This window comes from Botryllus schlosseri, chromosome 2 (assembly GCF_051294905.1).
Source record: "Botryllus schlosseri isolate E-star chromosome 2, Bs_hap1, whole genome shotgun sequence".
NCBI classification, from domain to species: Eukaryota; Metazoa; Chordata; class Ascidiacea; order Stolidobranchia; family Styelidae; genus Botryllus; species Botryllus schlosseri.
The window spans coordinates 15,881,067-15,905,839 of NC_137237.1; the positions used below are offsets into that span (position 1 = coordinate 15,881,067).

At 39.9% G+C, this 24,773-nt stretch overlaps 1 long non-coding RNA gene across 1 annotated transcript; it reads left to right on the forward strand.

Moving 5' to 3' along the window:
• Positions 1-3,134: 3,134 nt before the first annotated feature.
• On the forward strand, positions 3,135-18,425 carry LOC145433820 (uncharacterized). Its single transcript, XR_013913197.1, has 3 exons — positions 3,135-3,325; positions 11,834-11,947; positions 17,388-18,425. It is a non-coding gene; the product is annotated as an uncharacterized LOC145433820 (long non-coding RNA).
• The last annotated feature ends 6,348 nt before the right edge of the window (positions 18,426-24,773 follow it).

Consider the following 24,773-nt stretch of genomic DNA (forward strand, 5'->3'; position numbering starts at 1 on the left):
ACCTGAAAATAATAAACCCTGCTAGGTATAAATATTATGATAGAGTCTTAAGCTCCTTAGACAAAACTAGCAGCGGATTGTGATGATATTTCGCTGAACAAGAATAATCCTCAGCGGTACCATATCTAAGAAGTGCTAACCCATACGCAATACAGGCAAGGCGTGAAGGTAAAAGAGACAGAATATATCGCACGTGAACAACAGTCAACTATTTTGGTATGTCTTACTGTCAGGTTGCTGTGTATGTGTGCGCGCACGAAGTTAATGCAATTCTTGCAGTTATTGACATGGTTAAAAAATAAAAATAGTGATAGGAAGTAATCAACTGCTTCTTCCAAGAATTAGGAAACGCCACTAATGCGCGAATTCATTAGTTGCACATTGTTTGATTTGGGTTTTGTGGGGAAAGATTTGAAAAAAGTAGCAAATAAAGTGTGAAAGTGATTGGAATGTCCAAACCATGCGTAGACAACGCAACTGTTCGTCTAGCTCGCCAGCGTATAGTTATACGACGAAATATTTATTATTTTTGCAGTTATGAAAACTTGGGAGTCAGAAGAATTTACCTTGCACCCCCATAACTGCAGTCGCCCATGCATGCTAAACCACGAAATGCGGATTTGCGATAACAACCGTGTATATAGTGCATACGAATAGTTCCATTCACATTTATCACTGCTATTTAATGGGCTTGGTTAATACCACTTGCTGATAGTCATACCATAGCCGCACTTAAATACAGTGAATTATGACAATTATGTAGTGGGTGTTCTTCCGCAAATGCACATAGCTTAACGGATGAGATATCCGATTCCTTTCAACGTTTCGTTAAATATATTACCTAAATCTCCTTTAAGATATCAACGAGGCGGAAACGAACTAAAGAAAGTGAGGGTTTGAGGATCAGACATATATTTTTCGACCGTTAAGGCGAATAACATCATCGTACCGAATGAGAATACATCAACGAAGGTTTTTCAGGACTTAGTTTTTAACCAAGGTCACGAACTAATATGTCAATTGAAAATAGACCGCAGCTGAACTCACCAGCATTTCACGCACCGGTTTCAGGAGATCATATATATAAATGTAGGTAACCAGAAGGATTCCGCCATATCACATCTGTCCACATGTTCTCACCGATAATGATTCAAAATAGAACGCAGAAAAGTAGCTAAAACAATCAGATGTGTGCCTCCGGCAAGGTTTAGATTTCGAGTATCATCCAGACATCGGTGACATATCGTTTTACACAATTCATTGCATCCACCCTTCTATACTTGTGTGCTTTCTGTTTCGAAATCAGGCGATTGGAAATACGAAGAGGAAATGCAGCCCGTTTTCCACGGACAAGGATGTCATCCGTTCATGATATATATAGCAAGCTGTTGACGTAGGAGTGCGTATATGTTTTTATGGTTGGAGTATAGACACCAGTTTCGACCTATCGCTCCCAACGTTATTTCTGTCAGCGATTAGGTGCGTTTTGTAAGTAGGATTGTACTATAGTGAAAGCGGCTTGCTAGTGCCCTACCAGGTCATCAGTATGCTGCCATAACGATACAAGTCAGTGAATTCCAATAAGACAAGACAAGGGTATTTATATATACGATTCAAGCAATTAACAAGATCCAAAAACATGCTAGTATAGAAACGTTATAGTAGGAGTATAGAAAACGAGATCAGAACTGACAGTTCAAAGTAATTGGGAAAACGCCGCGAAACTTTCCTATATATAAAGATTCCGATCGCCAATTAAGTGATCGAATACTTTACTCCTGAACCGAAGTTTAAAAATACGCTTTATAATGTTCAAGCTGCGAAATGTATACGGACATGAGCGATATATGCTGCTGGAATTTGCCAAATACCTTGAGGACCGAAATACGGTACATAGGCAGTAGAGTGCTCACTTGTTAACTAGGAGATCGTATATATTTATTGCAAACTCACGAAATATATGAATTACTACGCCATGATTAGACATCATTAACTTTAAAAAAGGTCGCTCCATATGTTCGATCCAGGTTCTCTTCCGCAGACTTTTAGCTCGGCTTACTGACAGACTTGGCTCCTAAATGTACCACATTTGAGTGAGGTCAGCAATGAGGAGCTCAGATGTAACTATATACGACAAGTAGGCTACAAGATGATCGTGTCGCGTAGTCTCTCTCTGCGATATTAACAAGCTATAATGATGTGAGTTACGGAATAATACAGAGCCGGTTTGAATTGAAAATGCCACCGATCGTGATCTCAGCTACAATTCCGTTCGTGAATACAACAATATGTAACTGGTCGATGCCTCAAACATATAGTTTCCTTTCTATCAGTGATAGTATTTATATCCCTTCCCGACGAACCATATATGTATTGTGCGCAACTTTGTTGTTCTTCTAAAATGTTGAACATTCATTATTCAACTTGTGATACGCGCCATTCAATAATATGTATCCTGTTAGTTGTTCAATTGACGAAGGGCGTCTTATATGCTAGGATTTGTTTTTCTCTCGTGTTTAGGTTAAAAATTGTTGTGAATCACCGGGCATATTGATTGTGCGTAGTTTAAAAGAGCTAGTATACGTCCAATGGTAAGAGCAATGAGGATGCAAGACTTTCACACGGAAAGGTGGATGAGAATGTAAAGTAAATATTGGTTGAAACTGTTTCGTATTTATTACCATGCCACCAACACGAATAGGATAGCAATGGGCCAGGGAGCCCAAAATAAGCGGTGTTGCAAGGTTACGGGTCGTTCGTACATGTGATTGGATCTTTCAGGTAATTTAATTAGCTCACGGAAAATCGCCAAGCAGACGCACGTGATATGGAATTTATAGTCCAGACGATCTGGGATTAAGATTTTAAATATCGATAAACGGATGTATTCTCTAAAAGAGCATATGTATTAACAGTTTGTATCGATTGGAACATAAACTGAGATTAGAGGTTCCAAACTCCTGTCGAACCACAAGAGTAAAGGTATGCGAATGACGGTAGTCATCTCACCTACATATTTTAATCTAGCTCTACTGATCGCGGTACAGCAGATAGCTGCGGTAGGACGTATTATCACAATTTACAATCTTGTTCGATGGCACTTCTATCACTAAGTAGTTTCCATTAATATGATATATATTGAGTATATTTCCACTTACTTGCAGAAAGTTACAGTATTTCGTTTTTACTCGGGATTCAGACAAATTATATTAATCATTGAATCGTTTCACAATCGAAAGCCAACGGACAGTCGACATGAGGATGCTAAACCTTGTAATGGTGTTAACTATTGTATTCTTGGGAATCGCGGTACTGCAGTCAGAAGGTAGGTGCTCTTATGTATATCATGTATCTAATATAGTGGAGCGTCATGTATTATACTTGTTTAATGAACTACTATTTGCCATCAAAGGTATTCGTGATGACAATATACGACTCAGGTGATGTAGGATGTTTGAGATATAGTTGGACTGTGATACTATATGTTCATGGCTCATTGATCATGCTCACTAGGTGTCGGTTACCAATTATCGACCTCTATGGTGATTTATGGGCCTGGGTAGTGGTACGGTACTTTTCGATTTTAGGAAGAAATCATAGACGATATTTTTCGCACAATACGGTACTAACTTGCGGTATATAACAGAAACGTGCGGGGATCGTTATCATACCTTTAGTTTCGCCAACGTGCTAACAATTGGAAAAGACGATTCCGAATGTTTCCTAATTATTTCTGAAGTATCTCTGTTCACATGCTAAGCTCTAATTATACAAATGTTTTGCCGACGACCTATGCAGGACGGGTGCATAGCCCGAATGTGATATGTAAGCTGTCTATGGCAAATACAGATTATACATAACGATGACACGCGATTGATCAGATTTAATAACTGACATTTATATGTATCAGGGATAGTACTAACCATTTAATATCATTTTGCTCGTAATCCTAACTTCATTTGGTGATTCGCGTTGGCAAAACAACGGTGTTTGCAAGAGAGAAATGTAGTTCGTAATATTTTGCTGGCATCTGGTAGAATATTTCACGAGAGTCATTTCGCACTGATACTGAAAAGTTATTAGGTTATACAACTTACAAGTCAAAGCAATCTTGTATGTTATCGTTCACATTCACATGGTACCATTTAGGCCACAGTTTTTATTCGTTTGTGTTGTGATATTCATGATGTTTTTCGACTACAATGGTCATTTACACCAGGCCGATATTCTTTATTATGATTCCGTATCTGTCGGATTTTAGCACGGCCTACTTCTAGGCTATTTAAGACACCACTTACTCGGATAAGATGACGAGGAGCAGCCTAGATAAACCGCCAAGACCTAAATAGGAATATTGGTATCAACCTCTGTCGCACTCGAACCCGATGGTGTTGCAGCTGTGGATCATACAAATACACGCTATCTCGCCACGACGCCACGCGGCCACTCAGTTGCCAGCGGTTCCCAACGTGGGCGGTATCGCCCCAGTGGGCGATTTCGAGAAACAAGGGGGCCAAAATACTAAAGGGGATGACCTAAGGGGCGGTTGTGAAGCGAAAATGTTAAAACGACCTGTGAGATATATTTTACTGATTGGGTCAAGAAAAATACGTGAACACGACTTATTCTGCATATGACACGAAAGTTGACTAAAAAATGGTCAACTCAACTCAACCGGTTTCCTGAGCATCTATACTCGGAAAATGACCTTTTTTGCCAATTCACCAGCGATCAGAGTTGGGTGAATAGATTTTCCGTATTTTCGGATCCAAAATATTGGGGTGCGAAAATTTGTGTCGAGCTGGATAAGGGGACGATGATTCGAAAAAGGTTGGGAACCACTGGTCTACACAGTGGGCTCCCAAAAGTATGATATTTTCAAATATGCATTTTTACATTTCGGATCGGTCATTTTTCGCATGTTACAATAACTCGCGACTCCATCAAGTTATTATAGGTTTTGCGTGAGTCACAGACGTATGGTGTTTGCACTTCGCAGTATGACGTCATTGGTTCGCACAATTTCATATCTATTAGAGCGGGGAGTCGTGGGCGGTAAAGACTATAGCCACCGGTTTTCAGGCTCAAAGTCGGCTGTATTAGCTATACGCATTTATTTCTCGTATGGAACCACCATTTTCTGGCGGGAGAAGGGAAACATATTACGCAGAGGCTACAACCAATACATTCATTTAAAAGCTCCAACTATGCTCAGCCCTCTTATTACTTACCGAGGAGTTATTTGGGCTTACCTACTAAAGCGCGATTTTGATGTTGAATATGCCGATGTGATATTTTTGATGCGCCGCAACGATACGGCACGATGTTGATGTGGTACCGTTAGTACGTATGGAATAAATTGAAGTCATCACTCACGATATATCTAAATCAGGGGTCGGCAACCTTTTGCTAGTCGCGGGCCAAATTTCGGATGTACAACCTTTTGGCGGGCCGGATTTTTTCTTAGTACTATATTTTACGCTCACTTCGGTATATTATCCTACATTGCTGCAATCTCAATCATACCAATCCGAAGACACATGTATTTACACTTCAACGACACAGAGTAATTGTGACAATTGACGCAGCTTGCTTTTTGAAAGGTTTTCAACTTCTGGTAACAAGTCAGATGAAACAAGAATCAGACCCTATTCAAAATGGACGTCCGAAATACGTGATCTTAGCTTGCTCTTCGTGAATTTCATTGTTCAAAACTATTTGTTCACGTGCGTTCGTGCTTCCAAAAATCGATGCAATTTCTTTTGCATTACTGGTCAAGCTGGGATAAAGACCAATTTCAAGAGCGTACTCTTTGTCAAAGTCATGCAGCGATATGCTCTTTGTATGAAATTTGTCATTCAATTCAACTGCATCGCATTTCAGAAAGGCTTATTTGAAATTCTCAGGCAATGGTATTGGCGTCCACATTAAACAGAGTACCGAATAGTCAGAATTCATTTTGTAGAGAAGGAATGTCGGAAAAGCGGGTGAATATTCAGTACGGTAGTTAAATTTCGTATCACAGTTACAAATGTAGTGTTGGTACTAGGTTTTCTATCCTCCAGTATAGGAAAGTGAGCATAACTTTCTTTGTACTGTTGACATTTCCAGAGTCACAGATTTGTTTTGAATGCGCCTCAACATCTCATGTATGTAGTTGTTTTCCCCCTGAAGTTGCAAGTTCAATTTGTTCAGATGTGACGTTAAATGTACCAGAAAAGCAAGATGAGATACCCATTTTCGATTACAAGATTATGAGTCGGCGATATTTGTATTTTCGAGGAAAGTTGCTATTTAATTTCTCAGTTCATACACTCGTGTAAGCATAGCTGCTCGACTCAATGAGCGAACATGACAGATATAGGCCTACATGACATCGCCATATTGATTCTCTGCTTCTAGTAATATCTGGCGTAACTGATTCAGTTTATGGGACAAAAATTATATTAACAGTTTTCACCATTGTGGCCAAAACACTATTCAGGTTTTTTGTCTTGGCACACAATGCCTTCTGGAAAATCAAACTATAGACAGGCTAACTAACATACGGAGGCTAGTTATCTATAATTGAATAGTTTGAGATTCCGTCATTCCGTCTGAGATGCTCCAAGCGTTTTTTGAAGCAAAGGAAGAAGACCTTTATTGTCACACCCCGTTAGAGTGATTAACCCCTTAAAAAAGTATGGAACACCTTCGGTTGCGAGATACACCCGATTGATAAGCACTGATCCAATCTAGTCTATCTCCATCTCCTACTTCAACCACCTTCGTTTTATGGCGTAACATTAGACTAATACGATGTAGGCTACTATTATATCGTAGCAATGCCGCATTTTTTTCATGCAGCGCTGCACTGCAGATTGAAACTCATTTTGAAGCGGCGGGCCGTATTCTTGTGATAACTAATTATTATATCGCGGGCCGGACGATTTCGCTTGGCGGGCCGGATCCGGCCCGCGGGCCGTAGGTTGCCGACCCTTGATCTAAATTATCGCACTAGACATCAGATCATTTCTTTGAGTACAGTGGACAATCGCGATGCGCAGCGTGAGTGGAGATTAGGGGTCTTACATATACTGCGGAACGTTTCCATCCGGCCTGCGAAGCAAGTTGAGTGTAACCGTTAATGATAAACCGCTAAATAAAGTTACATATAGTGCTCAAATGTATGGTTTTACCTATCTGTGGTGGAATTGCTATACCTATCTATAGCTTTAAAAAATGTCCCCTGCCTCATATAGCTCTTTTGTCGGTTATATCCATAAAATGTCCCACTACGCATCCTTAGGGCCAACGCCGCATCATCACCTAAACCAGGGGATTTCGACAAAAGTGCCATATATACCCGAAATTTTCAATTGTAATTCCCAAAGAGCCATACATACATCGATGTTAACTATTACGTCACAATTTAACATCCGTGACCTTATTTAAGCATAAAATGAAAGGCAACTCTAGATGGGATTCGTTGTGTTCGCCATATTTTTTGTGTTGTTTAAAGGAAAGGAAAGGACGTAGTTTATTTTTGTCCTTGATGTTTTTGCGGCATATACACCGACTCATGATATACATACAACTCCCCCGCTAATCATGCCCGTTGCGTAACATTTGAGCATCCGACACAGTGAAAAACGACAGTTGAGCGTTTGACACTTCAGCGTAGTTACATGCTTCGGGAACCTTTTGCGAGCTTCATATTTTTAATTTTATTTCCGTTGGAAGTTTCGAGCCCCTAAAAGGCCCTATTGGTATGCCACTTTTTGACCAGACAAAGACGTTGTTTTAGCTACCACAGGCATAATAATTCTTGTCGTTATGAAAATTTACAAACAAATTCCCTCAATGTTGATAAACAAGATGCGAACTAAGTGGAAGATTAGGAATTTATCAAAGAGCCATATTATATCATCAAAAGAGCCATAGCTTTTCGAGCACGGACCTAAACCAATGGAGCATAAAAATTTACCAACTTCAATCGTTGTGACTCGCTCGCACCAGTCATTTGGATTATAACTGTATTGAATCTTTCACCAATTATATATTTGTTTTCGAATGAAGATGTTGCTAGAGTCGCAGTGAGCGACATTCTTATATATTATTTATAAGCTTGATAAAGTATTCCACTGAAAACAATAATAGTTTATGAGTAACATTTTGGCACGATTGGTCATGTTCGTAATCGGCAATCCGACCAGCGACCCAAATTGAGTTCGACAGCCTTGGCCTCGATATTGCCTATACACCGCTGGTTAAATGGAGAGAATAGCTTGTACTTGATTTCAACCACCATACATGGCTGTGTGAAATTTCATACCGATCATCGCCCATAAACGTACCATTAAACCCGTGTTCAATTAGCTTAACTCTAAAGGAAAATTCTATGCTACATGGCCGCACTAGGGTCATATATTTGTATTTGTGACACAAAATGCAACCTGCGTTACGATAGTGCCTTGGTATGTTTCATGGTTTATAGTCTTCAAAGCACCGAAACAAAAAGAGATTTAGGTATAAATAATAGCGAAGGACATTGTTATCATCCACTGAACGACCGTATACTGAGCAGACATGCGGTAACCGGGACTTGTAATCGCAATCGATTACGGCGATTACATCATTTTCAAGTAATCGTAATCATATTCGATTGATTACTTTTTACGAAGTAATCATGATCGTGATCGATTATTTTGCATAATCGATTACTTTAAATACAGGGACGTTTACTGACCTCACAGTACTGTGATATAATATGAATACATAATTGTGCGAGGTATGGATAGATGTTAACGGTAGAATCGTCGGATTTGTGAACCTCGATGCTTGTTGTTACATCACAACTTTTTGTCATGCTCTTCGATTACGCTTCGGTAAGAACCCCAGTCGGTAAGAACTAAGAATTTACTGCCATACCTGTTTTTTTTGTGACGATGACTCACAATATTTAGATAGCTAAGTACCGTGTGTTAAGTTTCCATGCCGGAATTCGTGTTTGTTATGCCGTGTCATCCTATCCATGGTTCTACTTTAATCGGGCACGAATTGTTATTTTTCCTTCACTGCAATCTGAACTTGCCCCAACCACCCATTTGCATCATTTTAGCATGCATGGGTCGTACATTAAACGAAAATTCATAGGGAGCAATAAATAATTATAATCAGCGACTAAGATGCGTTGTGAGTATATTATGACCTGTTGAGATATAATCGAATCGAATCATGATTTAGAAACAGTTTAAGAACGATGCAGCCTCGTCTCAATCGTTATCTTGTATTCGAATATGCACTCAACGATCAAGTTCAAGTAAGCAGAATAGATGTAGAGGTTTGTTTGTTTTGGGGTATTCATGGTGTTTGCCGACTACTATGGTCATTTACACCAGGCCGATATTCTTCTTATTTTTCCGTAACTGCCGACTTATAGCACGGCCCACCTCTAGGCTTTTGTAAGACACCGCTGCCGCGGATGAGGTGGCGAGGAGGAGCCTAGGTAAATAGTCGCGAATACCTTCAATGCAATCTTAATCGTAATTAACGACTGCTAGATTTTGCGATTGATTGCATTGATGCAGTATAAAAGTCACTTGTCTGCTGCTGTGATGCGTTTACATGCAAAAATTCCGATATCGAATTAAGGATTAAATTTTGTCACTTTAGCAAGTGGGATCTTTCAAGATTTCTTCCATATGATCACTTATTAACACATAAAGAAAGTATGTGTTCATCAAAGAACGCAACCACAACAGCATTTGTTTCTGTTTATCGACATGTGGGAGATGGTTGAATAATATATCAAACACAGAAATGACTTCGCTTAACCGACCGCTTATTTGATTTGGTCATCATGATCATTGTCCAATGTCCATGTCCATTCGCGTTCATAAATACAATCACTGGATTGAATTAGATATTAGATACAAAGGAACATCACATATATTATCATATATATGTCCGCTTTATTGAATATGGTATTGCTTTCACTTATCCTCGCTATACCTACCAATGTTCAGCTTGACTGACACTGGGAATATCATCGCTTTTGTTTCCATCTTCATTGCGGAACGCATTCTATCGACCATGAGCGATGCCCACCGCAACTGCATAACTCTTGCGATATGCTTCGTGCCGCTTACAACGCGATGAGTGCGCTACTTCAATACATTATAACACTACCACAATCCATTTCATGTACCGCGGATACCGAGATACTGAGCGGTTGTCCATTGAAATACGAAGGCGAAGGGAACATAACACATCACGTTGCAACCGGATTCAATTATTATTAAAGTGGTTAATTGAATTATATAGATAGACTGAAGGATATGCATTTACCGCAGTCTTGTATAGCTATATAACGTGTAGACAGATTTCGATAGTTTCGATAAGCTAACTCCAAATTATCTGCACTGTTTACGGATCATTTACACGCAGTGCCTGATAGCAGCAGAATAACGCTGTCAGTAATGCGTTGTTAGTAAACTCGCACCGTCACTTTAGCGATACCGCACTAATAATTTTGTAATACTGGCCGACAGCGACCAGGATAATCCCAATAAATATGTGTGCGTGTTGTTTTTACAAGCCTTTACCCGTTTACCGAGTACGCGCTACACAAGACGACTCGCACGACATATACAGCAAGGTTAGGACCTCCGCATTGAGTTAAACTTTACTTGAATCGTTTCACGAATTTGATAAATGCTGTCAAATCCCGTAACAAAACTGCAGCATTAGTCACATCCTGCTCGTAAACACTGTCATTAATTGGCCTACTGGGTATTGCTACGGTACACTACAACGCATGTAATCCCTATTTGTATATATCCAGGAAGACTGTGTTTTCCCACTACTTATCAATTTATTATTAACAATTTCATCATTTCGTTACACCAGAAGACTGCGATACCGTGAAGAGATAGGAAGGTGTCTAAACGACTTGGAGTATTCTTTGAAATCAGACATCCACCTGCTAAAAAGTGGGTAAATCGGTAGTCAAGTCGAAAAGATGACCTTTTTTGGCATCACATCAGGCTTTCCAGTACAAATTTCAGAATCAGCAGTTTTCTAGTCCGGTTGTTGTTTGAGGTATTCATGATGTTTGTCGACTACAATGGTCGTTTGCACCTGGCTCATGTTCGTTATTTTTGATTCCGTAGCTGCCGACTTGCGGCACGGCCCACTTTTTGACTTTTGTAAAACACCGCTTACGCGGATAAGGAGCCTAGATAAATCTCCAACACCTAAGTAAGAATTCTGGAGTTGACCTTAGTCGGACTCGAACCCACGACCAATCGGTGTTGTAGCTGTAGATTAAACCACTACGCTATCTCGCCACTTCTATTCCTGTACTCTGACTTTTGTCATTTCTAAAAAATGTCATTGTTTCCGGATTCCGAAATATGGTAACCCTAAACTTAGTGAGATTCCAATTCATACGGAGAATATTATATTTTATAGCACCGCATCAATCCGTATCATCCTTGAACATCCTTGAAAAGTTTGGTGACCGATTGAACTCAAGTTTTCGTGAAATTTTGTTCTGAAAACGTGACGACGTGACGATGTAATGTTAATTCTAATACCATTTATTTAAGAACTGATCAAATTGTAGTCAACGAAAAATCCAATGCCCACAATATTTTCCTATACTATGTACTGTAGGCTACGATGGGAGTACGTGCACGCGGGTTAGTAACAGTATTGCGTACCCTAACCGCTATTCGATCTGTAACTTCAAAAATCCCCGTACTGATATTATTGTGGTGTGATTTGACTCCAGTTATTTAATGGATCATCGTACATACAATAATACAGTTTTCCATCTTATTTTCTGCAGGTCGGGCACGATCAAGATACGCCCTGTTGACGCGGATTTGTCCGCCATATTGCAAGACAACATCTCATCTGCATCATTGCCATCAGAAATTCATGGGGAGGAGATCTCGGAAATGTAGGACCAATATCCACTTTAACCAAGTTGTCGGAGTAGATCATCTTGGTCTTAAGCAATTGCCCCTACTCCCCATTCATACATGTCGTTGAATATTCAAATTGAATAGGTTCATTGTCATTACATTTTGACGCTGATTTGCCATGAATAGATGTTTGCGTGGAGACACAACACCGTGTATGTGAATCAGATCACGCAAGTAGGCGTACAAATCAGTAAACAAAATTGGTTCTCGGAATCAGTCTTTCGACGCAAAGGACACTGGGAATGACGGCACACATATTCATATCTGATAGGCCTAGATTTATTATCTAGGGCAGTGGTTCTTAACCTTGCTCCCAGCGCCCCCCAGGGGGCGCTGGCGATTTTGAAGGGGGGCGGAAACGCTCAGGGGGCGATATGAGGGGCGCTGGGCTCAGGGGGGCGGTATGGGGGGCGCTGGAGAAAAATGGCTTCGCAGTAGATGATGTGGTGATAGGACATATCCTTAATGAGTATTCAGAGCAAATTAACACCGAAAACTTCGTTATATATAGCCTTAAAAGTACATATAGGTTTAATTGTCCATGGGCGCCTAAATGACTTGCACCGAATGTTCCTGTCTTGGCAATCTGAACCCCAGAACACGAATTCCATCTGGCGGGGAAAAATTATATGCCAGTGGAGAAATACCAATTTGAAATCGTGTGTGTCTCTTAGTTTAGTACGATTGGGCGACAGGGATATTCCTGTTGGGCGATATCCCTGTTGGGCGATTCTATATTTTTTGATATTGCAGACAGGAGGTCACGAAATAGCATCATGCAACGAAGTCATATTAACGGGTTCGCCCGCCCGAATATGTTATATTAGGCTTACCATATTTTGGAAATCAAAAAAGAGGACACTTTTTCAGAAATTTGCAACTTGCAAAACCGGAGTAAAATTCGCGAAAACCGGTTAATATTTCCAACTTTGTGATCGGTTGACTAAAAAAAAAAAAAAAAAAAAGGTCATCTTATCTGCTCTCAGAGCTCAAATTACCGTTTTTCTCTCCACATTGCCAGGTGGTTGACTAAAAAAAAATCGTCTTTTCGCTCAGCGCTCAAATCACCGTTTTTCACTCCGAAATACCAGCCGGAGCGTCACTTCTGTGCTAATTTACGGCATATAACTCGCAATTTGCTCTAAATCTTACCTAAAATTTCAAAAAAGAGGGCAAAATCTCAAAAAAGAGGACAAAAGGGCGTCCTACGAGGACACTTTCAAAAAAGTCAAAAAAGAGGACAAGAGGACGTATGGTATGCCTATGTTATATTAACTAATATATTATTAGTTACGGGCCCTACAGTTTCCAAGACACCTCACAATGTTCGCTTCGAGTTTTGATGAGTCTGCGCACACTCAACAACTCACTGCGCTGACCCTTGGACAACAGTGCGTAACGACTAAAAAAATGTCATAACTTCGGATTTGTTGTTAGCAACGTAGATTTTCTGTGCGCAGAGACGGTGTCAGCACTGCGCACGTGCGCAGCTTTGAGGGAACATTGCATCTCACTCAGCTCTACCGGTGAATCTGGTAACGTGAGCAGAGAGGACAAGAAATTGATAGCAATATATTTGCAATCCCCGGTCTTACTGACCGATCTTAGCATGAATTATCGAAAGTTTTTGCGCTTCGCACTGGCTCGCTAAACAGTACAACTGATTCCGTGGCAAAAGCGAACAACGCGATGGGGGCGGTCGGTTTATCACCTTATGGGAGCCCAAGACCCAAGTTTTTCCGGGGGCCCGACGAAGTGACGTTTCGTTTCTGCCAACGGGTATACGCCCGAAGATGTATAATTATTACTGAGGGGTCCTACCATTTCAAAAACACATCACTCAGCTCTACCGGTAAATCTGTTTACGTGAGCAGAGAGAGGATAAAAATTGATCTCAATATTCATGCAATTCCCGATCATATTGACCAATTTCAATCATTAATTAGTGAAATTTTCCGCGCTTCGCGCGTCTAGGCGAGAGTAGCTGGCTCAGTAAATGGACAGTTGGACACCCAATGTAGATACCTAGTATCAGCAAATAGCGGACAGCCGAATGGGGGTCTGGGGGTGAAGTCCCCCGGAAGTTTGGTTTATCACCCGATGGGGGCCCAGGGCCAACGTTTTTTGTTTGGGGGGGGGGCTGACGAAGTGCTGTTACGGCCCTGGTAACGAATAATTTTTCCTACGGGCACGCCCGAATATGTTTAATTATTACTTACGGGCCCTTTATTTTCCTATACAACAGCTCACTCAGCGCTACTGGTAAATCTGATTACGTGGGCTGAGAGGATAAAAAGTTTATAGCGACATATATATATGAATTACCACCTATTCATTCATGCATTATAGAAGATTTTGGTACCTAGGGCTAGCAGGCCACACAAACTTTGCTGACCATCGAAATCACGCTATGGGGTTCGTGGGGGCGAAGCCCTCAGAAGTTTGGTTTATCACGCTATTGGTTCGCAAGGCAATCGTTTATAGGGGGGGTCGACGAAGTGCTGTTACGGACCTCCCTCTTACTCATTGTCTTCATTACATTCCTCACAATATGAAGTTGGGGGGCGCTGGAGCACGATAATTTTTGAAAGGGGGCGCTGGACGAAAAAAGGTTAAGAACCACTGATCTAGGGCATTCAGAGGTTAAATATGAAAAATCCGCAACGAAAAGGCATAATGTAGTAATTTGTTAATAGATGCAAATGGCTTTCGGGATTTACACCCTTTCCAATATCTACTTCGGTACCAACCACGAAGAAAGGAATCGATTTGATAAAATATTAATGAAATGTGATCCGGTACGAAAAACTCCGATAATAATCATCTACCTACAGGGTGGTACTGAATATTGATTGAAACAATGCAAACAGGAAATTAAAAACTAAATGATCGAACCCAACTCTCATCTGAAGTAATCATGTCAACTGAGACTTGGCATGTTGTTTGTTTCCATAAACGTTTCGCTTTAACTGTTGATTCGAGGGTCGAAGAGAGTAAGGCTTAGGGTTGTGCTTAAAAAAAAGTCGATTTAAAACAAATACGTTTCAAACGAGGCCCTTGTTTAAAACATGTTTTTTATTGTTTTGTTTGTTCTTTTCAAAGCCATGACGTCACGCATATTCAATTGTGACGTCATAGTGGATTGATATTCACAATTGAAAATACAGGGTAAATGTAACTCCTTTGATGAAATAGGCTTCCAACCCTTGTCTTATACGGACCAAAAATATCTTAAACCAGGACTACATCGTCTTGCAGCGTTTTTACGGTCGGCGGTCATCATCATCAGAACATTCACTCCTTACCAATGATCTATATCTACTTACTACAGATGTTGAACCGAGTATTTCGAGGGTTCCGACCGTCCCATATCGCATAACTCGGATATAACGGGTGGTAATCGTCGTCCGTATGCTCATATACAACATGTTTTGGAAAGTATTTACCCGGTTATGGCATAATTATTAGGGATGGTGTGAACCTCTGAAAGGTTCAGGTTCGTGTGAACGCGAACCTTTTTAAAAGGTTCTGTGTGAACACGAACGTGAACCTCATGACGTCACGTGACGTCATATTGCAAGTACCTAACCTATCTTACAATGAAGTGATAGCCTATATTGATGTACACGATACCTAGCGACGACTTGGACCACATAATGCAACAATTCTGAAGTAGCCTACATATTGGCGTTTTAAACGTCGCTAAATGTATCAACTAAGGCAATCAAAGGATATAATACTCCCATAAAATCAATATCTTTCGTCGCTTTGCCAACAATTTCGACGAGGACTTACCAGGGAATATACACTTATCCCTTAACGGTCCAGGCCAGACCGGACAATGTATTCGGTGTCGAGTATTGTTACATTGATATTGAGCAGAGTGTAAAATGGATTTCTATACTTGCTACCAATATTACCTCATTAAGAAGTTATACAACAGTAGCCAACTCCTCAATCGCACGGATTTGGTTTTGATGATGCAGTAAAGATATGAAGTCAAGATTGACCCCGTACGCCTTCTCGAATTTTTACATCAGAAAATGATATCAATCTTATTGATTGGTTGAATAAGCATCCTTCGCTGACTACGTATTTCGCTCGTGATGTTGTGTGATTGCGGGTCAAGCTCACAGCAGAGAGTCACTAAATATTCACAAACGGAAAGCTGGATATTTTGAGCAAACTTTTGTCACAAAACAAGTAAAACTTTTGAGATTTTCAAGGTGCATGCTCGTTTAGTGTTGATTTTTAATGCTGCCAGCGCCATGCATAGAGTGGCCCGCAGTCGAAATGCAATAAATTAGAACCAAAGATTTATTATAATAAAGTGAAAATTGCAATATATGAAAAAAAGGTTCACAGTGCAGAACCTACCAAGGTTCTGTTGTGAACGCGAACCTCTAAATTTCCAAGGTTCACACACAGAACGCGAACGTGAACCTCACGTTCACACCATCCCTAATAATTATACAACTTAAAAGACACAGTTTTTCTTAAAAAGGCCTTTTTTAAAACGCTGTTTAAAACATGTTTTAAACAAAGTGTTTTAAACAGCCATTTCTTTTAAATGCAACCCTAGTAAGGCTGTCATATTCTTAGTAAATGTCCTGATTCGGTTCCGATCCGTCTCCGACCGTATCAGAAAAAACACTGATCTGGCTTTGAACCGAGAGAGAGAGAGAGAGAGAGAGAGAGAGATTTATTGATTTGTCCAACCGTAAAGAAAACATCATTGGCACATGCAACAACAATAAATGAACTTACGGTATAGGACAGGGTGTGACCGATATGACTCTGGGTAGGGTCAACTAGTCTGATCACACCCTGCATTAACAAATACAGATATTGTGTTATAAATTTGGATGCATTGGTTGGGATCAATCAATTCAGCTCAGCATAAAAATAAAATACTAAAGAAACTACAAATTTGGTGGGAGACAAGCGGATCATTGGTAATGGGAGATGAGGTGACTGAATAATTCCTTTTTGAAGGAGTGGTATGGGAGGTCCCGTATTGAAGAGGGTATAGCATTCCATATGACAGGACCGGCATAGTCGATCGATTTCTTTGTGAGGCTACTGGTGGGTCGATGAAAATAGATGTTGCCCTGGGAAGAAAATCTGGTATTGTGTGAGTGAACAGTTTGAGCAAGGACGAAGAAATCATTAAACACAGGAGGCAATTCATTTGAAAAATATTGATGCATAAATTTAGCTACTTCAAATGTAAAAATATCGTCAGCCAAAAATGAGAAAATCCGACCGGATATCAAATCCGGTTCCGATCAATGCTCCGGCCTAGTCCCTGCACACGATTGTTTTTGATAATGCACATTAATCTGTGATGTTGTCGATGCCTTCATCAGACCACTCTGTTCTATCAAGACTTATAATCTGATGTCATTACTTCAGATTGCCGCGTCTGCTGGAGAACGAATTTCTGTTTCAACGATGACTGGTATTCCATATTCGCCGTCAGGAAGAAGAAGGTCGACTCATAAAGACAATTACAAACCGCGCACCAAAACGAACATTGACGGAGACACCTGGAATAGATGGCATGCATTGGAAAATGAAGTTCCACAAGTCTCGAGCGGCCATTTTCAACCGATGATAAAGCAAACATTTTCTCTGATGCATTTGAAATCCAAGCACTGGCACACTATTGCCATTATGTACAAAGTCGTTTCCGCTACCCCTGATTTTGTAACAGTACACAAATGTACCTCGACCACACGTCAGTTTAGCACGATTGCGAAATGCTGTCGATGATTGTTTAGCTATATCCGCGCTAGCTATTTTATGCACCATTTTCTTCAAGTGTTTACTATTTTCTTTCACTGCTAACGAATCAACGACGTCAGTAGTTACAGTTTACAGACACACAATTTCGATTCGTGCGTCAAAGCGACATTAAAGACATGACGTTATTATTCGACTAACGCATATGTAGGTTTTCGCCTCATACTGCATGATTTCCCAGTACAGCAACGCAGATACGAAACATCTACATCTCTGATCTCGTTTGAAACTGCAATGCCGACTCGAAACTGTTCTGTCAGTCGCAAACAAGCCGCAGTGATAATGAGAAACACTAAATGACTTGCATTTCAATTTTACTCATACAAATCATAAATCAACCGTCGCTTGGCGTATGGAACAGTTTAAAGACACATGATTCACTCTGCAATTAGCTGATATATAGTATAGCGTTGTGTTTTGTAAATTGGGGTTGATGGATGATTGTTAAACAGCAATGGTATGCCCGTTATGGTTTACAAGAGGCAAGAGAAATAGACGAGAAAGCCAGCGCGAAACAGATCGGTTAGTTCTCGCGTAGAAATTAATAACATTCGAACTGTGTTTCAGCTCATTGGCAGCATTCTGAATTCTGGTGTTGCTAAAACAGTTGGGAAGTGTGATAAACCCTACACCCGATATCAAAAACATCTTGGTGCATTGCATTTCGTTATATAATATATGCTTCACGGATAAGGCATCAAAGTCAAGACTTCGATATTCTGTCATAATTAACGATCATCACCATGTGGCAACCCAGATATGCACGTCTCGCTGAAGACGCTTGTCGCGTGGTGATAGGAAATCATGGTATTCAAACCCAAAAGAAGGAAGGATATTTTTGGTAGTGCTAGGATGATAACGTGATCATGAGGAGCATAAGAAAGGTCAACGGTCGTTGGACGTCACTGTTCGCGATCACATTTCTGTATCGGATTTCTTGCGCTTGTTAGCGGTTGCCGTTCAAAGCTGATGATATCTCTTTCATTGACAGTTTGACCCTAGTCACGAAATTAGTTGATTGACTGTTTTAACCAGCCGCGATTAGGGCAATTGTGGTTAAGTGATGGAAACAATTCTATTACATGGGGCATGTATCGGTGTTGGAAGGACTCGAGGCATGACCTGTGAGAGGGACTAATCTCATTCATTTAATGATTTTGCGTTTTACTGAACCTCAATTGTTCTATTTGCTTTCTATTCTCTATTTTGGCGGATAATTAAAGACTGATGGTATACAACAGTTACGTAGTTTAGCAGTACTACGCATTCGTGAGCTATACAACGTTCTTTTGCTTGTGAATTTAACTCTATATTTATCACTCGGTTGAAAATAAATGACGACTGAATCTGAATTTCAAACAGCCAGCCAAATGCAATGACTTAATTAATCGTGCCTCGTAGTTCTGAAAAGACAACGTAACTTGAATTGTGACTTGACTCATGACTTGACTTGACTTGACAAGACTTGACTCGAGTCACCTCCAAAAATCGAATGACTTGACTTGACTCGCTTCAAAATGTGCAATGACTCGAGATGACTTGTGACTCGAAGGTAGTGACTTGATCCCAACATTGGCATGTATGCGTAGCGTAGCGTAATGAGTGAACGACGTATTTATGTCGTCGATATTGAACGTGATAAAGACAGAATGAACCTAATTATCATCGGTACGCTCTCACGACGGGTCTCTGGGAAAATATGTAACGAATACGTTATCAATCCCGACCTATAAAATTAATAATCTCTTCAAACCAGAGTTGGATCAATTACATTATTTCAGTACAATTACAATAACAATTACTTTCATGCATGTTTCAATTACATTACAATTACAATTACTCCATGCTAAAAATATCAAATTACAATTACAATTACTCCTTGCACGGTTCAATTACATTACAATTACAATTACAATTGCTGCTGTTGAACATGTAATTGAATAATCATAAATTCAACCGTGCTCCTTGACAACCGTAGCGTCGTAATTAACAACAATTCAAGTATTCATGTTTCATTCATGATACGCAAATACCCGGTAATTAATAAAAGAAAAACGTTTTCGAACTATTCCAGTATGCAGTATGTCGTTGAAAAAAGTATTATAATCATGCACGGGTTGGATTTGCGTATATAGTATATAATTAAAGAAATAATATTATTTTTATCGAGGGACGTAGGAATTAGGATGAGTGGTGGAAACAAAACCGTGCTTTGTCAGATAAGACGTTATATAATATCCGGTGGTCTGGTTAGTTAGCCAGACGAAGTAACGATGCAATATCGTGATCTGAAATCGTATTGTAGATTGCCAACCCACGGATAGATGCGCAAGATGTGAGTCACGGATGAATGCACCGACAAACGTACTGCAGAGCCGGCTAAAAGCAGCAAACTTTGTAGTCCTAGAGCTGGCGATTCAAGCGTCCAAATTTGATGCATCTGGTCTTTATCGTAAGCTATTGATGCACTAATTCCGAAAATACAAATTAAAATCTCGTCTGGGCAATGTAACTGCTCCAAAATAGCCGTTTAAGGCCGACTGTTCTGAAAAGTGAGAGCGTCGCAGCAGCATGACCACAACAATGACCAATTACTCCCAGCGATTGTTCAGAACAATGCAGTGTTGGGATCAAGTCATTACCTTCGAGTCACGAGTCATTGCACATTTTGACTCGAGTCAAGTCAAGTCAATCGATTTTCGAAGGTGACTCGAGTCAAGTCAAGTCACTCGAATTTTGGAGGTGACTCGATTCAAGTCGAGTCAAGTCAAGTCAAGTCACGAGTCAAGTCACAATTCAAGTCAAGTTGCCTTTTGGAAGTATGAGGCATGCTTACGTCATTGCATTTTGCTAGCTGTCTGAAATACAGATTGAGTGGTTATTGATTCTGAACCTATGAAAGAATATAGAGTTAAATATAAACGGAAGAAGGCGGTTTATTACTCACATATACGTAGAAATGCATAACTACGTAAGTATAATTGCATGGCCTCTGATTATAGTTACCAGCCAATATAGAGAAACGAGTTGATAAGATGCAATACATTACCCATTTACAAATTAATATGATACAATTCCAGCCTGCGCCGATGGTTGAGGGCTGTATAAATTATATTGGAATTCAATTTCAATAAAACAGGAGGCTTGGTTAAGTTACGAACAGAGAACAGAAATATACATTTTGCGATTAAATTACTTTACTGTACTAGTTTACGACAACGTAAGCTGTAAGCTTCGGTCATTTCGTTTGCGATCAATTTATTTGTGAGGGAACAATGGAGGCTCAGTAAAACGCACGATCATTGAATGATTGGTCGCTCTCATGGGTTACACCAGCGTTTCGCCAACAATCCGAACGTATGCAAGATACAATGAATATTATTAACATCGATTGCATGATGACTCGAAATTGACTCGTGAATTTTGCTCCGAGTCACGAGTCAATCCACATTTCTGATACGCCGTGTCAAGTCAAGTCAAGCCATTTTAGCAAAGTGACTCGAGTCAAGTCAAGTCATATGAAAAAGGTGACTCGAGTCAAGTCATGACTCGAGTCATCCCAACACTGGAACAATGCCGATTCCCAGACTTTCACGACTATTTTGGGATGGTACCATTGCCTGGAAATATACTTTTATTGCGGAATCAGTGCGACACTAGCTTTCGATTAGGACCATACATATCAAATTTCGACGCTTGGATCGTTAGCTATGGGACTATCAATTCTGCTGCTTTTAGCCGGCTCAGCAGTTCCCTTCTCGGCGTATTCAATCGTGAGTCACGTATTGCGAATCCATCCGTTGGTTAGTAATCTAATAATTGTATACAATGGCAGCCGAGGCCAGCATAGCGGTAAAAATAAAAAACTTCGCCCGCAAGGGCGCAGTCAAGGGCTTCCTCGAATGGATCCACCAAATTCCTTGTCGACATTTAAAGAGAATGCATTATAAGTCAATTATTTTATGTTGTGCTTGTCAGGTCTCAATAGCAATTTAATGTAATTGAAATTGTAATTGAGCAAAATTTTTGTCAAATTACAATTACAATTACAATTACAATTACACAAAATAAAAATGCTTCAATTAGAATTACATTACAATTACATTGAAATATGTAATCAATTACATTCAATTACATTACAAATTACAATTGATCCAACTCTGCTTCAAACGTTATTTTAAAGTGTGATCTACGATTAGTAAACTGGTTCAAAGGCTACCGAGTCGCATATCGTTGTGTTCACACGTACAATGCATCACTTATTGACAACGAGTGTTAGGAAAACGTTACAGGTTGTAAGATGAATAATATTCCGATTGCATCGTTCACTCTTTGCACTGCACTCTATAAGATTTTGACATGTCGTCAAGTTGATTTGCATTTGTTCGCAGGACTTCACAAATACCACATATAATTGCAGGCCAGTGTTTCCTAACTTGTGTCCATGGATTTATTTGAGTCGGACAACGGCGTTATGTGAGAGCGCGAGCTTATCAATTTATCTCACTTATCACATTTACATGCTTCATAAGCCGTGACTTCTGCCGGACTATCATTTAATATAGATTTCCTCACGTGGGATTGTTAGTGTCGTAGTAGTGTAGTAAGAACTTCTTACTAAGAAGGCAGTGGCGTAACCAACTTTCTACGTGTCAACAGAAATAGCTATTGATAAAAAGGTCCGCATATGCCGTATTGGAACCTACGCGTAACACAACTGGTTACCAACACCAACTTGTGGAAATCTGTGACTCCCATGACCAGTTATAGCAACGTCAACTGGCAAATGGACAACACCCATATGGCAAGGTTCCACCTGTTGCAAATAAAAACAATTGTAAGAATTACATAGTTTTACTCATTCATCTACGTTGCTATCGTTTGACTCTCATTAGCATAGAACCGGGCCGGCCAGAACTGTTCCATGCTTAAGCCGTATGTCTCAAAACTTATAGTTATAAAAGAGCCGTAACTCAAAAATGCAGATAGACTTACTCACGATGAAATGTAGGCTCTCAAATAATGATTATACTGTTTTGTGGTAATACTGCTGAGTATAAACCTGGGCTACAAGGAGTTTGAGGTTACACCTAGCCTATATGACGTCAAATTCTTGCGGAGCGGCTTCCACGAGTGTTAGTAAAACTTTCGAACGATGCCATGACTTAAAAATTATTGCGGCTTCAGTTGTTGTGGTGGATTCCTTGCTGAAAGTTGTATTGCTGCATGAAGGGCATTTGGGGAAGATTTAAACTCATTAAGTCTATTCCTCCACTTAAGTAGGGGATTGTTGGGAATGTGTCTTGTTAAGCATCGAAATAAAATTGCCTTTCAGGTCATGATGTAACTATTAAACGAAGCTTAACATGCGAGGCATGCTGGTTTACCTGTATTATCAGTGAATGCAGAGTGCACAGCACAATCTTTGTCCACGCTGTTTTGAAAGCTGTATTTACCTGTTCATACTTAGCCTACCTCCCAATTATTTCTCAACAACAATTTCTTGACTAAACCACGCAGCAATTGCTAGTATTGTCCCACAATACAAATGTACGGGTCCTCTGCCCATTATCCACCAAGAGTTTGACGGAACATACGCTTCCTTTAATATAGGCCTACCTATTATTTAGTTCAGTGGTTCCCAAAGTGGGCGATCGGGGAAAAATGTACGAAAGTTCAGCCAATTTCATCCTAGTAACAGTTTAATTTCGTGCCAAGTTTAATTTATAACACTGGACCAACAAAGAAAAAACTTTTTTGAATGCCAACGATATTTTATTGGCTTCTAGGTATGTTCGGGCTGCTGAGTCCGAAAATGACATGCGTTTCTCTGAATTGGATCTGAGTTTTGAGATATTGATATTATTTATATATTTATTCAATAATTATTTTATTTAATCGTCGTGAGAAAAATACTTCGAATTACGCAGATTTAGAATCTTCTCGGCGATCTGTGCCTCACTTTGAGAGCATACTAACTGAACTTTGAGCGTTACTGAACGTACTGTTTGGGCTTTGACGGCACCTGTTATTGATTTACAGAAATATGTTGTTTATGCTATAGTATCGCCTAATTTTTAAAATTTTTGCTTGATTTTCACATAAAACTGGACTCGCGTATGGAGGGTTCTCTGTGTTAACGATTGCGTCTTCAACGATATCGCTTCAGAAATAGAACAATACTGTATGCACACACTTGAAGAGACAAATGTGAACTCATCGAAGTTGCAGCATATAAAGTGATACAAAATTTGCGTATTTTGAGCACTTTTCCAAACAAAAATGTGGAATATCTCAAAGAGTCTATTCGCAAAAACTAATGTCATTGTCAGATTCCGCGACATAAGAATGCCCTAAAACCGAAGTATACAAAGATCCGTATAATATACAAAGAGCATTTACCTATGTCAGAATTTGCGTATTTTTAGTACTTTTCCAACCAAAAATATGGAATATTTTCAAAAAAATCGACACAAATCAAAAAAACTAATGCCATTTTTGGATTCAGCGACCTAAAAATATCTTAAAACCGTTGAAACCTTCTTGGCCTCAAAATGCGTGTTTACCAGTGTAATTGATGGATGTTACTGAGATAGCGTCACAATACATGGCTGATCAAAGTCCGCGATAGTTGAAAAGGATCAAATCGAGGAAGTTCGCTCCCGATTGCACCAATTGAATTGACTTATGAATTCTCTCAACTTCGTAGCCACTCGTTAAAGAGGATACAAAGATGTCCGATCAATACCGAGAAAACCAATACCGAGAATGCCATTACTGAGAATGAACACCACAGAGAATGGACATTGCCGAGAATGGACACCACCGAGAATGGACATTACCGAGAATGTAATGTATGCAATGCAGGCATGTTATGCATATGTACAGGTCGTGCGTATGTGTATCACGGCGTTGCCAATTCTGTGTCGATTCTAAGATATAAATTTCTCGATAACGTCCGCCCGAGTGAGTTAGATTCTCGGCATTGGCTATTCT